Source organism: Anastrepha obliqua, chromosome 4 (assembly GCF_027943255.1).
Source record: "Anastrepha obliqua isolate idAnaObli1 chromosome 4, idAnaObli1_1.0, whole genome shotgun sequence".
Lineage (NCBI taxonomy): Eukaryota > Metazoa > Arthropoda > Insecta > Diptera > Tephritidae > Anastrepha > Anastrepha obliqua.
Window position 1 is genome coordinate 106,177,188 of NC_072895.1, and position 14,618 is coordinate 106,191,805.

Here is a 14,618-nt window from a genome sequence, read left to right on the forward strand (position 1 = left end):
CAATTCGCCTTGAGTAGACTGGCTGACTAGTTTTGTTTTCTTCCGCTGTGTGCATTAGGATGGCCGCAAAAATAAAATAACGAAAACCCGTTGAATGTCGATTGCACAAAGCATATTTTTCGTTTCTATTTTCTTCTGTCGTGACATTCCAATGTACAAAACGTTGTTGTTGGTCTAGTGCCATCAGCTTTAATTAATGTGCCTTGGAATAAACGAACTACTTAGTCAGCACATACGGCAGTCACCGTAGCCGAAAGGGTTGGTGCGTGACTACCATTCGGAATTCACAGAGAGAACGTAGGTTCGAATCTCGGTGAAACACCAAAATTAAGAAAAAGATTTTTCTAATAGCGGTCGCCCCTCGGCAGCGAATGGCAAACCTCCGATAGTACTTCTACCATGAAAAAGCTCCTCATAAAAAACATTTGCTGTTCGTAGTCGGCTTAAAATTGTAGGTCCCTGCATTTGAGAAACAATATCAAGACGCACACCATAAATAAGAGGAGTAGCTCGGCCAAACACCCAGAAAGGGTTAACGCGAAAAGAAAGAAAAAAGTTGTAAAGAAACTCAGTGTGAACAGGAAAAAGATGAAAATAGATTATATACAATATATATAAAATAAGGAAAATTTGGAAGGTAATCAAGTCCTTATTTGCAATTTTGGCTATAGATCATGTGAGCCGCCCCTGCATGCGTACAACCAGCTGTTTTTATTCTCAGATATAGGCATGCCCACCCATACGATCAAAGCGAATCTATGAAAGGTGGTATCGGTAAATCAGCTAATTTGGTTTTTTTTCTTCTTTCGCCGTGTCAATGTGTCTGTCAGCCCAGAATGAAACAAAGCTACTCATTCTTTGTTTTCAAGAATGATAGAGAAACAAGTAACGCCTTCCGAATTCGCCGTGTCGTAAGAGCGCATGAATAAACAAGCAAAAGGAAGGAGAATAAATTGTTTGTAAAGAAGAAGAGCAGGCGAAAGCAAAGGAAACAACCAAACACAAGAAATAATATACACACCCACACACATATACTTTCTTGCCATGGCGTTTTCCGCATAAAAACGCAAACAAACTGCATTTAAAGGTTGTATATTAATTTGTTTTCATTAGTTTGATTAGTTTAAATCTCACGTATCACAAAACAACAAAGCTATGCACAAACTTGTTATTTCTCCTACTTTTGTTTGTTTTGTATTGGAAGGGAACTGACGTCAGACTTGTAAAAATCGCGAAAAATAAAGTAACTGTTTTGGGTAGGCGCCAATTTGCCTTGGTTGGTTACGGTAAATCAGCTGATTTATGTTTTTCTTTCGCCGTGTCCATGTAGCTGTCAGTACAGAATGAAACAAGACGAATTCATTCTTTGTTTCCTGCTTTGCCAAGGTGGATTTATTAAGGGGGAAGTCTACTGTGACAAGGGAAAAAACAGGCTTATTTTCCGCATTTTATTTCTAACAAAATATTGCTCGTACATAAAATCTATTTAAACTCTTATCTTTATTATATATTTAAGTTTTTGAAAAAAAAAATTTTAAGTCAAAATATTCAAAATGGCCGCTGTGGCACTTCTGCAAGCGCAGGTCCGCTTTTCTTAGGTGCCTAAACGGTGTACATGAAATCTTACGTTTCGGTGATCTAAAACAAAAAAACAAAATATTGTTATCATATACATAGTATTGACTCTCGTCTGACGTAGGATTATGTCGATAAAAAATTTTGGCGTTGAAAAAAAAATTCTTGAAATTTTTTTCTTTTTTTTTGCCTAAAATTGATGTTACTATTGTTTATAACAATTTAACAAATAACGATATCAAAAAAATCCTATGTCAGACGAGAGACACTATTACAGAGAATATATAATTAAATTTTTAAGCTGATTCATTTATCAGAACTCGAGATATCGTGTACACCGTATACAAAAACTTAGTTTCGAGAAAAATGCGTTTAAAGTTTCAGTATTAGCAGGTACGCGCTTTGGAGCGCTTCGGGAAAAGGTCGAAATTTCAACGAAGAAAAATTTAGCCAGCTGTAACACATATTGTACCTTATTTAAGAGGGTTCAAAGTATTTTTTAAGCTAATAAAATAAAATCGATTTTTTGAAAAATTCACAGTAGACTTCCCGCTTAAGGTGACAGCATTCACCCAGCTGAATTTTTCGCCGTAGGTATGGCTTACGTCAAAATGATATGCTTTGTTTGTATGTATTGGTATGTTTACATTCGTATGTTTACATTTGATTACTGATTTTGACGTGATGCTTGTACCAAACGCAACAACAAATACATGTAGGGTTTTACTTATATGTGTTTGCTGTCACCTGTAATAAATTCGCCTTGTGCTTTGCCACTACTTTGCTTTGGCAATCAAACGTACACAACCTTGCTGTTGGTCTAATGCCTTCACCTTTAAAGAATGCGCCTTGGCTACGACTAATGAAATCTAAAATAGTAAGACTGGAAATTTTTATCGACAACTTACAAAAAGTTATTAGATTCAAGTTTTTGTTTTGTATAAATCGATTCTTAATCATGTTCGAACATGCTGAACCAGAATAAAGCACAAATTCCTCATAGTTTCTTTTTAAGAGAAAACATCGAAAACTTCATACATTTTTGAAAAAATCAGAATTATTACAGTTTCAAGATTTCAAATGATTTGGGTCAACTAAAGCTTCTATAACCACACCTTCATGCATTAAAATGTCGTTTGGTGTTTTGATTAAAAGAAACAACACTCAACAATGAAACCGTTGACAACTTTGTATTCGGCGTGTATGTACGCTTTTGGAGTTGTGCAGCATTCATTGCGACGAAGATTTTGTTTTATTACTGGCAAAAAATAAATACTGATCGAAAATAAAAAAAAGCTTGAAAACAAACCAAAAACGCAGGTTAACCCAGGACCTCATGTAAGTATACACTTTTAAGTAAGCCAGCGCAACAGAGTTTCACACTAAATTTCGTCTCGGTTAACTCCGTTCTTTTGCAAGGCTAATCGAATATTTAGTTATTGTTGACACCCTGTTGTCATGTCCGCTTTTACTCAGTGCAAAAACCGGATATTGCTTTTACTGTAGGGTGCATTTTCGCTTACCTGCTGGATAATTTGGCTTTACTGAAAATTTAATATTTATAATGTTATGTGTTAAGGACAGTTGTAAGATTTCCAGTAAGTCTACAGAAAAAACTTGCTTAAGCTCCTTTTGAAATCTGAACCTATGCAACTAGCTTTCAGGCTTTTCAATGGCTTTTTGAGCAGTTTTTCTTTGAAAATTTTAATAATAATGTAATCAACCCCAGCATAATTCGTAAGTATGTCAAATTTGCTTGGGATTATTATTAGAATATGACATAGGAATATACAGACATTCACACACATTTCTTTTTGTCTGCACTAACCCTCAAAAGTGTTGCGAAAATTTATTCAAAATTAGTTAATCACTTCCTTTGATCCAGTTTGACCCCAACACCTGTAATTGAATGCGATTGTTCGAAAAAAATAATCGGATTCAGCAAGCGAGTATGTATGCGTGCATGTTCATATATATACATAAATTCATAAAATAAATGTCACAAAAGTATTTACATAGCTTATTTCTTTTGAATAACGCATAAAAAGCATCGACGGTAGTTTGGGTTCTTTGTCAATACCAGCAACCCTCTTTCTTTACAAATCCTATTCCGAAAGGGGAGATTTGTATCTGCTGCCACATTTGAGAGATGATAGAGAAATCACATACAGAAGTTTAATAAAAAATGGCAATGAGCTTATGTCTAATGGAAAGGCATAAAAGTATTGATAAGTAAAATACTTTTAATATGTTGGAATGGCCTATAAGTTAATGAACATTTATTTAAACTTATTTTATGCTTATCTTTTCTCGTAGTAGGAAATTTGCGGAATTTTTTTATTTTGATTTATGCTGACTCTGGAAACTGAGTTTCAACTTAGGTTTTGCGGAAAATATTTCAAATATTTGTATAATTTTAAACTTTAAATTTTGTTTTTCGGTACATAATTAAAATTCCTATCTAAATATCTAATAAAAAATTTCCTACTAAATAATTGGTGATACTTGTACGTTTACATATCGCTCATTTACTGCAAAAGTGTCATAACTGAAAACAAAAATCGCACACCTCAAAAAATCTTCATTTCAAGACCAGCAGTTTTTAGTACTAATTTAGTACAACACAAAATTTTCCTACTAAGTAATTGGTGTGAGTATAAGGGCTTCACAACGCAAAATATCTTTATTTTAAACTCAAACAATTTTTAGTACTAATTTAGTACAGCACAAAATTTTCTAAATATATAATTGGTGATACTTGTATGGGTATAATCATTTCGTAACTTAAAAATTCTGCGTTTTAAGTCCAAAATTTTTTTAGTACTAATTTAGTGCAGCGCAAAATTTTTCTACTAAATAGTTGGTGATGTTTGTACGAGTGCAAGTACTTCACAACTCAAAAAATCTTCATTTTAAGTACAACATTTGCTTAGTACTAATTTAGTACAGCATACAAATTTCCTACTAAACAATTAGTGATACTTGTATAAATATTTCGCAACTCAACAAATCTTCATTTTACGCCCAACAAGTTTTTAGTACTAATTTAGTACAGCACACAAATTTCCTACTAAACAATTAGTGATACTTCTACGAGTGCAAGTTTTTCGCAACTCAAAAAATCTTCATATTGCCCCCACAAAAAGCTTTTAGTACTAATTTAGTACAGCAAAAAATTGTCTTATTAAATAATTAGTGATATTTATACGGATACAAGTATTTCACAACTCAAAAAAATCTTCATTTTAAGCGCAAACAATTTTTAGTACTAATTTAGTACAACACAAAATTTTCTGATAAATAATTGGTGATACTTGTACGAGTGCAAGTACTTCACAACTCAAACAGTCTTCATTTTAAGTCCAACAATTTATTAGTACTAATTTAGTAGAGCACTACATTTGCAATATTTGTATTTTTCACCATAAACTGTATTGTGAAAAAGTGTTTAGTACTATTTTTTCTAAAGCAATGTCCTATTTAGTACTAACATAATATTTTTAAAATCAGAACTGGGTTGGGCTGAGCGTATCTGCTTTTCTTTCGACCGCATTCGTTCGAGATGTTTCCAACTTCTTCGTATTATAGCGTCCCATCTGAGCAGAAGGTGTGTTGGAGTCTCTGGGAGTTGGTCGGAGATACGACAGGAATCAGTGAACCATATCCCAATCCTAAAATTACGCAATCGGCGATGACCTGTGGGGATGCCCGTGAGAATTCTCAGTTTTTAGCGAGGATTATGAATTGCCTGGACCTCCTTTGATCACACCTCGCCAGTAAGGACTTCGCCCAGCGTAGCTCCATATTTTGGTGCCAGCTAATGTATCTTAACCTTAGCTCTTCACTTTTAATCTTCTCCTTGATGGTATGTCGTCCCATAGCAAGTAAGGGCTCGGGATCTATAAATAACGAGGCTGCATTCATTTCATTCATTCATTGTAGTATCTCATACTGTGTTTTGTAATATGGAACTTCCCTCCACTCACTTACTATTTTAATACGTTTTGGATGTTAATGTGCTGAAACTTATTAGCGAATGCATATTGGTCCATTTTAGTACTCGAGGAAAAGTTATCGATATATTTATATTTATTTCATATCGAAATTTTAATGGAACATTTTTGATAATCTTAAAATAGTTTATTGGAAAGCACAAAATATGTTTTTTGTACTTTTTAGTATCTTCAGATTTTTAGTACATTTTTATTTTACTTTTAGTATTCAATAAAAAGTAGTACTTAAAATACCGCAATGTAAAAGTGCATAATCACTTTACTAACATACACCTTTTACTTATTTTTAGTACTAATGAGCCAAAAATCTCTTTAAGTACACATTTCTTTTATTTTAGTACTCAATGAAAAGTAGTACTTAATAAACCGCATTGTCAAAGTGCGATATTTCACTTTACTAGCATACAATTTTTTAGCATTTTTAGTACTAATGAGCGCAAAATCTCCTTTGTACACATTTTTATATTTTTAGTACTCAATGAAAAGTAGTACTTAATATACCGCATTGTCAAAAGTGCGATATTTCACTTTACTAACATACACCCTTTACTTCTTTTCAGTACTAATGAGCCCAAAATCTCTTTGGGAATGACTTGGTATGTTTTCGTACAGGTAAAAGTATTATGTATACAATTATACTTTGAGTACAGGATTTTTTAGTACATATTATTTTAGTACTGAAATATTTTAGTACAATTTACAATGTAAAAAATTATCAAAATCTGTACAAAAATATTTTTTAGTACTTCTTCAGTAATTCTCATAAAATAAATTCTATCAAAATATTTGCATAATGTTTTACTCTTCTGTTCTTTGAAGCCTACTGAGTGACATGTTGACATATTTCTTTATCCAACACAACAGGCAACTAACACACGCAACCATAATGAATTGACTTTCATTCCTTGCGTAACTTCTGCGGCACTTCAGAGCAAAAGTTAGAATTTGGCAGTTCGGATAAAATGTCTGGTGGTGAAAGTCTAAAATTGGTTGTTAATTTATAGCTGCCTGCATTATTAATACAATATTAACTTTACATCACACATGCACACCCACACATTCGCAATGTTCACTGATATTTACACTTGTAATTAAAGCATTTTCACATTTATCACACACCAACTAATCGACAGACATAATTTCGAAAGGAATTTGTTGCATATTTGTGCCGGCACGTGTAAGTTTGTCTCCGCAACTTCCTTTCTTCTTTTCCTGCCCCACTAAGACATAGAAATGACCCAAAAACTTACAGAGCAAAATTAAGTGATACGACCGACCTTCTGGCATTTAGTGACACATTGTATTTGAACTTGTAACCTGTTTTTCATACAACAACACTGTGACCAAAGCTGGCACACAATACGAAAAGCGCTTGCAACCGCAGTAGTGACTGCGCGAAGGAGACCGAGGAGGAGGAGGTGCGAGTGTACATATCATAAATATTTGCCAAGTGACCCATTCGTGCGGAATGTAGCACAGCAAAAGGATTGTTTTAATTGTTTCAAAACTAACCCAACAGCTTACAGGCGCACACATACACATACGGCCACACTCCACCCAGAATGCAACGAAATGAGAATGGCATGTCAGGGAATGGCCGAGAATCGGACTGAGAAAGATGGAGTCTGGGAGCTGGAATGCAAGGAAATGAGCGAAGGAATGAATGAATGTTTGGCTGCTTTGCTGCTTGGCTCGCAGGACTGAGAACTCAAAAATAGGCTTGCGGTTTGTCACATTGTTTTTTATTACTTTTATTTTTGGCAAAAAGAGGAGAAAACTTTTTCGACAGTTTTGAAAGTTTCTCATTTGCTGGACATTCAGATGAGAGTATTGCAGGGAAGGGATTATTTTTCGCATGCGATATTACGCGTGCTTTGGAACAAATTAAAGTTAACGGAATTGCTGTAATTGTGGGGCTATGACATGGGGAAAGTTTTTATTTCAAGCGCATAAAACAAAAATATAAATACACACCCACATACATTTTTATACGAAATAAACAAAATTTATTTTTGTGTTAGTTGAACATTGAACGAGAATTTGAAAACTTAAATTTAAAAAAATTAATGGCTTTGACCAGCAATTTTTGAATTTAATAATTTTTGTTCAAATAGATTCATTTAAGTATCTTTGGAAGGAAATGAAAATTCTTGGACATATTTTAAATTTTCGTCGTAAAAATAGATTTAAGTTTAGTGGCTAAGTGGCAAAGTGGGGCATAATGCAGTTTTGACTTTAAAACTTTATTTCAGCGCTAAGTTAGTAAAATTTTTTATGCAAAATATAACTTTTAGTACTAATAAATACTAAAGTAACTACTTATAAATACAACACTTTTTTTGCAATTTTATTAAATTATTTTAGTATGTTAAAGATTTTCAGAATGCAAAATTCAATATCAGTTTTAGTACATAGTGCGTCCATTAGATTAGATTAGATTAGATTAGTGGGGGGTTGTTCAAGTCCAAGCACTCAGCCAGGAGACCATTGTACTATACCCGGATAGATTTCAGTACAAAGAATAAAGATAGGAAAGATAAAGAGTGGGTGGTAAAACGGATAAATTTGTTTGAGGGCACTCCTCCACAAATCTCTTGGATTCATTGATGAATCTTAAGAGATCCGGAAGAGGAAGTATATAAACTTTATCCATACTCAATATAACGCAACACAATATCCGAAGTCTGATTCTGGAAAATGCAGGGCAGCTACAGAGAAAATGCTCTGCAGTATCGTCATCCTCAAGACAGGATAGGCATATCGAGCTATCTACAGGCGTTGTGCCTTGTGGTTACATCCACCAGTACTCTCAGGTTCTTTCTGTTTAGGAGAAACGTCGGTATTTTCCTGTTTGGTTCTTTCACAAAGCTTTTGGCTACTCTGCACGAATTCAACCCAGACCAACGTACTCTATGGGTAGACCTCATGAAGTCATCAATCCATAGTTGTATCGACGCGGAATTGACATCTAGAAAGGGTTCAGGGCCTAGTGGCATACTTGCAGAATCTTGCATAGTTCAGAGCCAATTTATCAGCTAACTCGTTCCCTGTAAAACCACAATATTCAGGCGCCCAAATAACACTAACTTTGTTGTGTTTTGCAACACTATTCAGTTTTGTCTTACATTCACCTAATAACTTCGAAGAGTGGCGTGGTTTAGCAAGGGCTTTCAGCGCAGCTTGACTGTCACTACAAATTCCAATAGTACTACCCCGCCACTTTTTCTCAATTAGCCAGTACGCCACATTCAAGATGGCATAGACTTCCGTAAGGAATACCGTGGCCATCTGCCTTGTGGCAGAGGAGTACTTAGTGTCTTCGTCTAAGTTCCATCCAGATCCACTACCATCACTGGTGTTGGGTCGGTGTAGAAAGTGTGCTGATAACCCGTTAATAGGTTCTCTAGGTTAACCATTGAGCTCTATCTGGGATCAAAACATCATACTTCCTACCGAAGCTAACGACAGGCACCCGATTGTCCACCGGCATCGAGAACAGTGTGCACCTCTCCGACAACTGGTGGCATATCTGACAGTGGCCAGTGCTTTCTTCATTTCCCCAGACTCCGTTTAACTTCAGCCTGTACACCGCCTTCATGGCTTCCTTCCGATTTTTGAAGATTTAGAGGTTGCAAGCTCAAAATGGCATTAAAGGCATCACCAGATTTCGTACTTATGGCACGTTTGGTACCCAAGCACACACTTATCTGTAGCCTGTTTAGGTGGCTTACTCTGGAGTTAACCATTGTAGCTTTCCACTCTACTACAGAGGCGTATGTAAATGTATGCGTCCATTAGTACTTAAGTTTTTTTACACTCCGCGCAGTAGTTAAAAGGCTGCCAACAACTTTAATATTTTTATAGAACTAATTTTTTAGTGCATTAAATAACTCTTTATTGTGATTTTAGTACACTGAAATATAATTTAGTACTCTAAATAGTTTTACATTAAAATGAATTCAAATTAAAAATTTAAGTTGAAGTACGTGGAGTTACTAATAAACTAATGTAGAATAGATTTTTGATGGGGAAAAATAAGTTTAAATATGATTTTAATAGCCTAAGCCATTTAGTACTTCTATCTTTTATTTTTATTAGCACACATATATAAGTACGCGGAATAACTTTTAAATTAATACTAAAATGGTGATGCTAAAACATGAAGTAGTTCTTTAATTATTTTATTAATTATACTAAAATTTTATAAATTTTAAATAGTTATAGTACTAATATTTTTAGTGCTATTTACAATTTAATTATAAGTACGTGGAATAACTTTTGATGACTATTAAACTAATTTTTAGTACTTGTGGTAATAATGGTAATGTGATTTTAGTACTACGTAAAATTTAGTACTGTACACAATTTAGTGTATATAATATTTATTAGTACTAAAAATTAAGTACTCGTAATAGCTTTTGATTAGTTTTAAACCAAGTAATACTTAAATGGGATTTTAGTACCAGGTAGACTTTAGTACTTTACACAATTTAGTGTATAGAATATTATTAGTACTAGAAATTAAGTACGCGTAATAACTTTTAATTAATTTTAAACCAAGTAATACTTAAATGTGATTTTAGCAGCATGTAAAATTTAGTACTCTACACAATTAAGTGTATAGCATATTTATTAGTAGGTAATAAAAATTAAGTACTCGTAATAGCTTTTGATTAGTTTTAAACCAAGTAATACTTAAATGGGATTTTAGTACCAGGTAAACTTTAGTAACTTTAATACTTTACACAATTTATTAGTATTAGTGCATTGTAACTTATTAGATTAATATATTGCTTTATTATTATTAATTTTAACAAACTATACATTTTAGTACATAATTAAATTTTTAGTACATTTTTCATGTGTACTAAAAAACTATTATGTACAATAAAATATCTAAACTAAAATAAAAAGTTTTTAACGCTGCAAATAATTTTGCAGTTCTGTGTACTAAAACACAAAGTAATGTGGGCATTTTCTTAATATTTAATTTTTAGCACAGTTTTTTTTTTATATTTGTTAATTGATTAAAAAAGATACAATAAAATAAATAAACTAACATAAAATATTTTTAGCGCTGCAAATAATTTTGCAGTTCTGTGCACTAAAATACAAAATAATAGAGCACTTTTATTAATATTTAGTTTTTAGTACATATTTTTTTGTGATTAATTGAAATAAATATTATAATTAAATTGACATAAAAAATTTTTAAGCGTTGAAGATAATTTTTAAGTTTTGTGTACTAAACCTCTAAATAATATAGTACCTTTATTAATATTTAATTTTTAGTACAGTGTTTTTGTATATTTGTAATTAATTAAAAAAAAAACATATTACAAGAAATTATTTAACTAACATAGAACATTTTTTAACACCGAAAATAATTCTTCTGTTTGGTGTACTAAAGCGCAATATAATAAAGCACTTTTATTTTTGAAATTTAATTTATTTTTATTTTTTGTATATTATTTTTTAGTTTTTAAAAATTACAATGAAATAATTAAACTAGCATAACACATTTTTTAGTTTAGTTTGGTACAGTTTTTTTGTATTTTTGTTAATTAATTAAAAAAAAATTATGAAATAATTAAACTAACAGAAAATTTTTTAGGGCTGAAAATAATTTTTCAGTTCTGTGTACTAAAACACAAAATAATAAAGCACTTTTATTAATATTTAATTTTTAGTACAGTGTTTTTTTATTTTTCAGATTTAATTTATTTTTATTTTTTGCATATTTTTTTTAAAATATGTTTTTAAAAATTACAATGAAATAATTAAGCTAGCATAACATATTTTTTAGCGTTGAAAATATTTTTTTGTTGTGCACTAAAACACAAAGAATTTAGTAATTTTGTTAATATTTAATTTTTAGTACAGCTTTGGTTTTTTTTTGTTAAGTAATTTTAAAAAATATTACAATTAAATAATTAAAATTTTTAAATTAATATAAAAATTTTTTAGCGTTTAAAAAATGTGTCCAGTTTTGTGGACTAAAACTCAAAACAGTATAACACTTTTATTCATATTAACAAAAAACTAAGTTTTGCTTAATATAGTGTAAATACTGCCTTTACTAGTCTCCAAAATGATTTTCCGGCATCACCCTAACCCTCTTCAGATTATAGTAAATTTTCAATAATATAATAAATCCACTTTTTTTAAATTACTCACTACCCAACTCGATTTTTTATCTTCCCAATGCGGCAACATTTAATTCAAGCTTTAAGTAACAAACCATTTTTAGTTGCATTTTATATCCACTTCCATCCGCAATTACCCGCAACTTATCGCACATTGAACTCTTAAAAATTATGAAACAGTCTACCAAAACAAAAATAAAAAAAATGGAACAAAAATGGCAAAGAATTATTGCACACAACGGCCACTCGATGCCATCAGATAAGCGTCAATCGGTCAACTATTATCGGTGTAAGTAGCCATGTTATGAATAATTTAGAATATTTATGCCGCGCACAACCGTTAAGCAACATCACTGCGGAGCGCTTAACAAGCGTCTTATCCCTTCAACAGCCGGTCGGTCAGCTTTCTCGTCTTGCGACCCTCATGCTTTGGCATGACTAAGCACCGCCTATTCGGCCGGCTCCCACTAATCCTGTCGATATTGCAACTAAATGACAAGCGCTGATGTTGTCATTTCATTCAATCATAAATATTAAATAAAATGCTTACATATATCAATTATAACGATAAACCGACGCAATCGAGGGGAATACAAACATATACACACACGCATACTAACACACAGCACAGAAGATTGAGTAGCTTTCGGTTTGAGTGAGCTGAAGTGGCCAGTGGCAGAGAGAATTGATGTTGGTCAAACGGTGGAGTTGTGTTGTTGTGGCTTGGGGGTGGTTCGGCTTGCATACTCGTGCACATTGACACGCTTATGCTCCATCAATATTTGCTGTTGTTTGTTATTGTTTGTCATTATTGGCTTTTTGCTGTGTTGCTGCTTTGCTTTGTGGACTATTTGTTGTTGTTGTATTTATGCTTCGTTGGTCCGTGGCAATCGTAATCGCCAATAATTGATGACAAGGCAGAAATTACGAAAGTTAACGGTGCCTTTTGTTTTCTGGAAGTGCTCACTTTCTTGCATTACCGATACAGGGACATGCACTGCTTTTATGTTATTAAAATAAAATGAAAAATGGCGATTATGATAACATATTTTTGGGTTATTGGAAAATGTGCTGTGGGATGGACGTTTTGCTGGCGCTTGTAAACTTAATCAAGGAAATCGGTTAATTATTTTTGGACATATTTAAGCTTCTTGAAGAGCTACTGCGTCACTATTCAGTTGGTGGCTGGGAGTCTTAAAAATATTCTTGTCAGGAGGGAAAACACAAATTTGCCATGGTTGTAGGCCATTTTCGTCAGAAAAGCTTTTGTGCGATAATATTTGTGTTCATAGACGCGAACTGTAAAGTGCTTCTAAGCTGCACAACAAAAGGGGTCGCTAAAGCACTTGTTTTGTAGGTCGCTTGAGAATTGTAACCGCGTTTTGAGAGCGAATGAAATCGTAAGCGGGCAATGGCACAAATTAATAAATTAGTATTTGGTTAGTTCTATAGCGACCTGACTAATTTGAAAGCAGCTGTGTAGGGTTCTAGACTGGAAAGCACTGTTACCGATAAGAAATTTATCGGATCTAAGCTCAGCAGTATATTTTTGAAAATTACATGTTGGCTAGTTCTTCCAAATATCTTCTCAGCTGATGGCAATGATTCGCTTTGGAGAGAGGTGAGGGTGGGCTGGTTAGGAGTATGGGTTTAGTATATGTGGATTATGAACGATGAAGCTAAGAGGACATGCTGAGACGATTCCAACTCGTCTTCCATACAGGTGACGTAAAAAGAACTCAAGGTAATTCCAAGTGCCATAGCATACACACCACGCAGATAGTGTTCTTTGAGAAAACCCACGAAGTTCGAGAGCTGAGATTTTTTGACCTTAGAAGATCGTTCGAGCGCTACCGAGCGCTCCTGGTCACACGTGATCAGAAGGTTTTCACGACCTTACAAGTTGGTTTCCTTGCCCAGCGCTCGCTGAGACGAAGCGAAGCCCATCTTTCCAGGAGCAGACCACAGGTGGTCAAGGGGATCACAGTCCTCTCCCGGGGAAACCACTTCACATGCCCCTTGTCTGGTCAGCTCATTGCCTCATAGTTTCTCGCAATGTCGCTGTGACCAGGAATCCAGATGAGCCTTATGTCAAAGAATTTGGATGCAGTCGACAGTGAAGCCAGGCATTCTTTGATAAGTTTCAAATGCGCCATCATGGATTCCAGAGCCCTAATTGCCGCTTGGTTACCGAATGTAAATATTTACTTTCTTGACAGTTAGCACGCGTGTGAGTAGAAAGTCAGCTGCTTCTTTGATTGCGGCTACCTCTACTTGAAGCTCAAAGCAGTGGTCCGGTAACCTGAATTGGAATCTGAGGAATTCCTTGCAGAATACTTCTCCGCCAACCTTTCCTTCCAACTTCGATCCATGCGTGAACAGGCTCACCAGGACCATTTATAGCACTCCGTCCACACCTGCCTTGATGGAATGTGAGTGGAGAAAGTTCCGCTTGGACTAAGCGTGGGTGTACATTGATCCGTCGACAAGGGGTAAGTATACGCCTATTTAGCAGCATTCAATTTTTTTATAACGATTGAATTTAGCCGCTCATGCTTCATTAGACAAACTGTATGTAAAATTTTACTAAAGAAGCAGTTTGAACTAGTTTTCTGTATCTCAATTTTATCAAGGGATCACTGAATATACAATAAATGTGGAGTTCGTTCGAAAACTCCCAGAACTTTAGGTATCCATTAAGCTATAATTCAGTCAGACTCAGTGCAATAATAAAATAATGGATTTAGAAATGACGTCACTCCGAAGTTTTGGATCTGTGCACCGCAAGTTTCAGCCATTCATGCTATTCAACTTCATTTTTCATTTACTGAAAAAACTTCTTCACACCAATCCTATCCAAGAACTAATGAGAAGATGTTTTAGT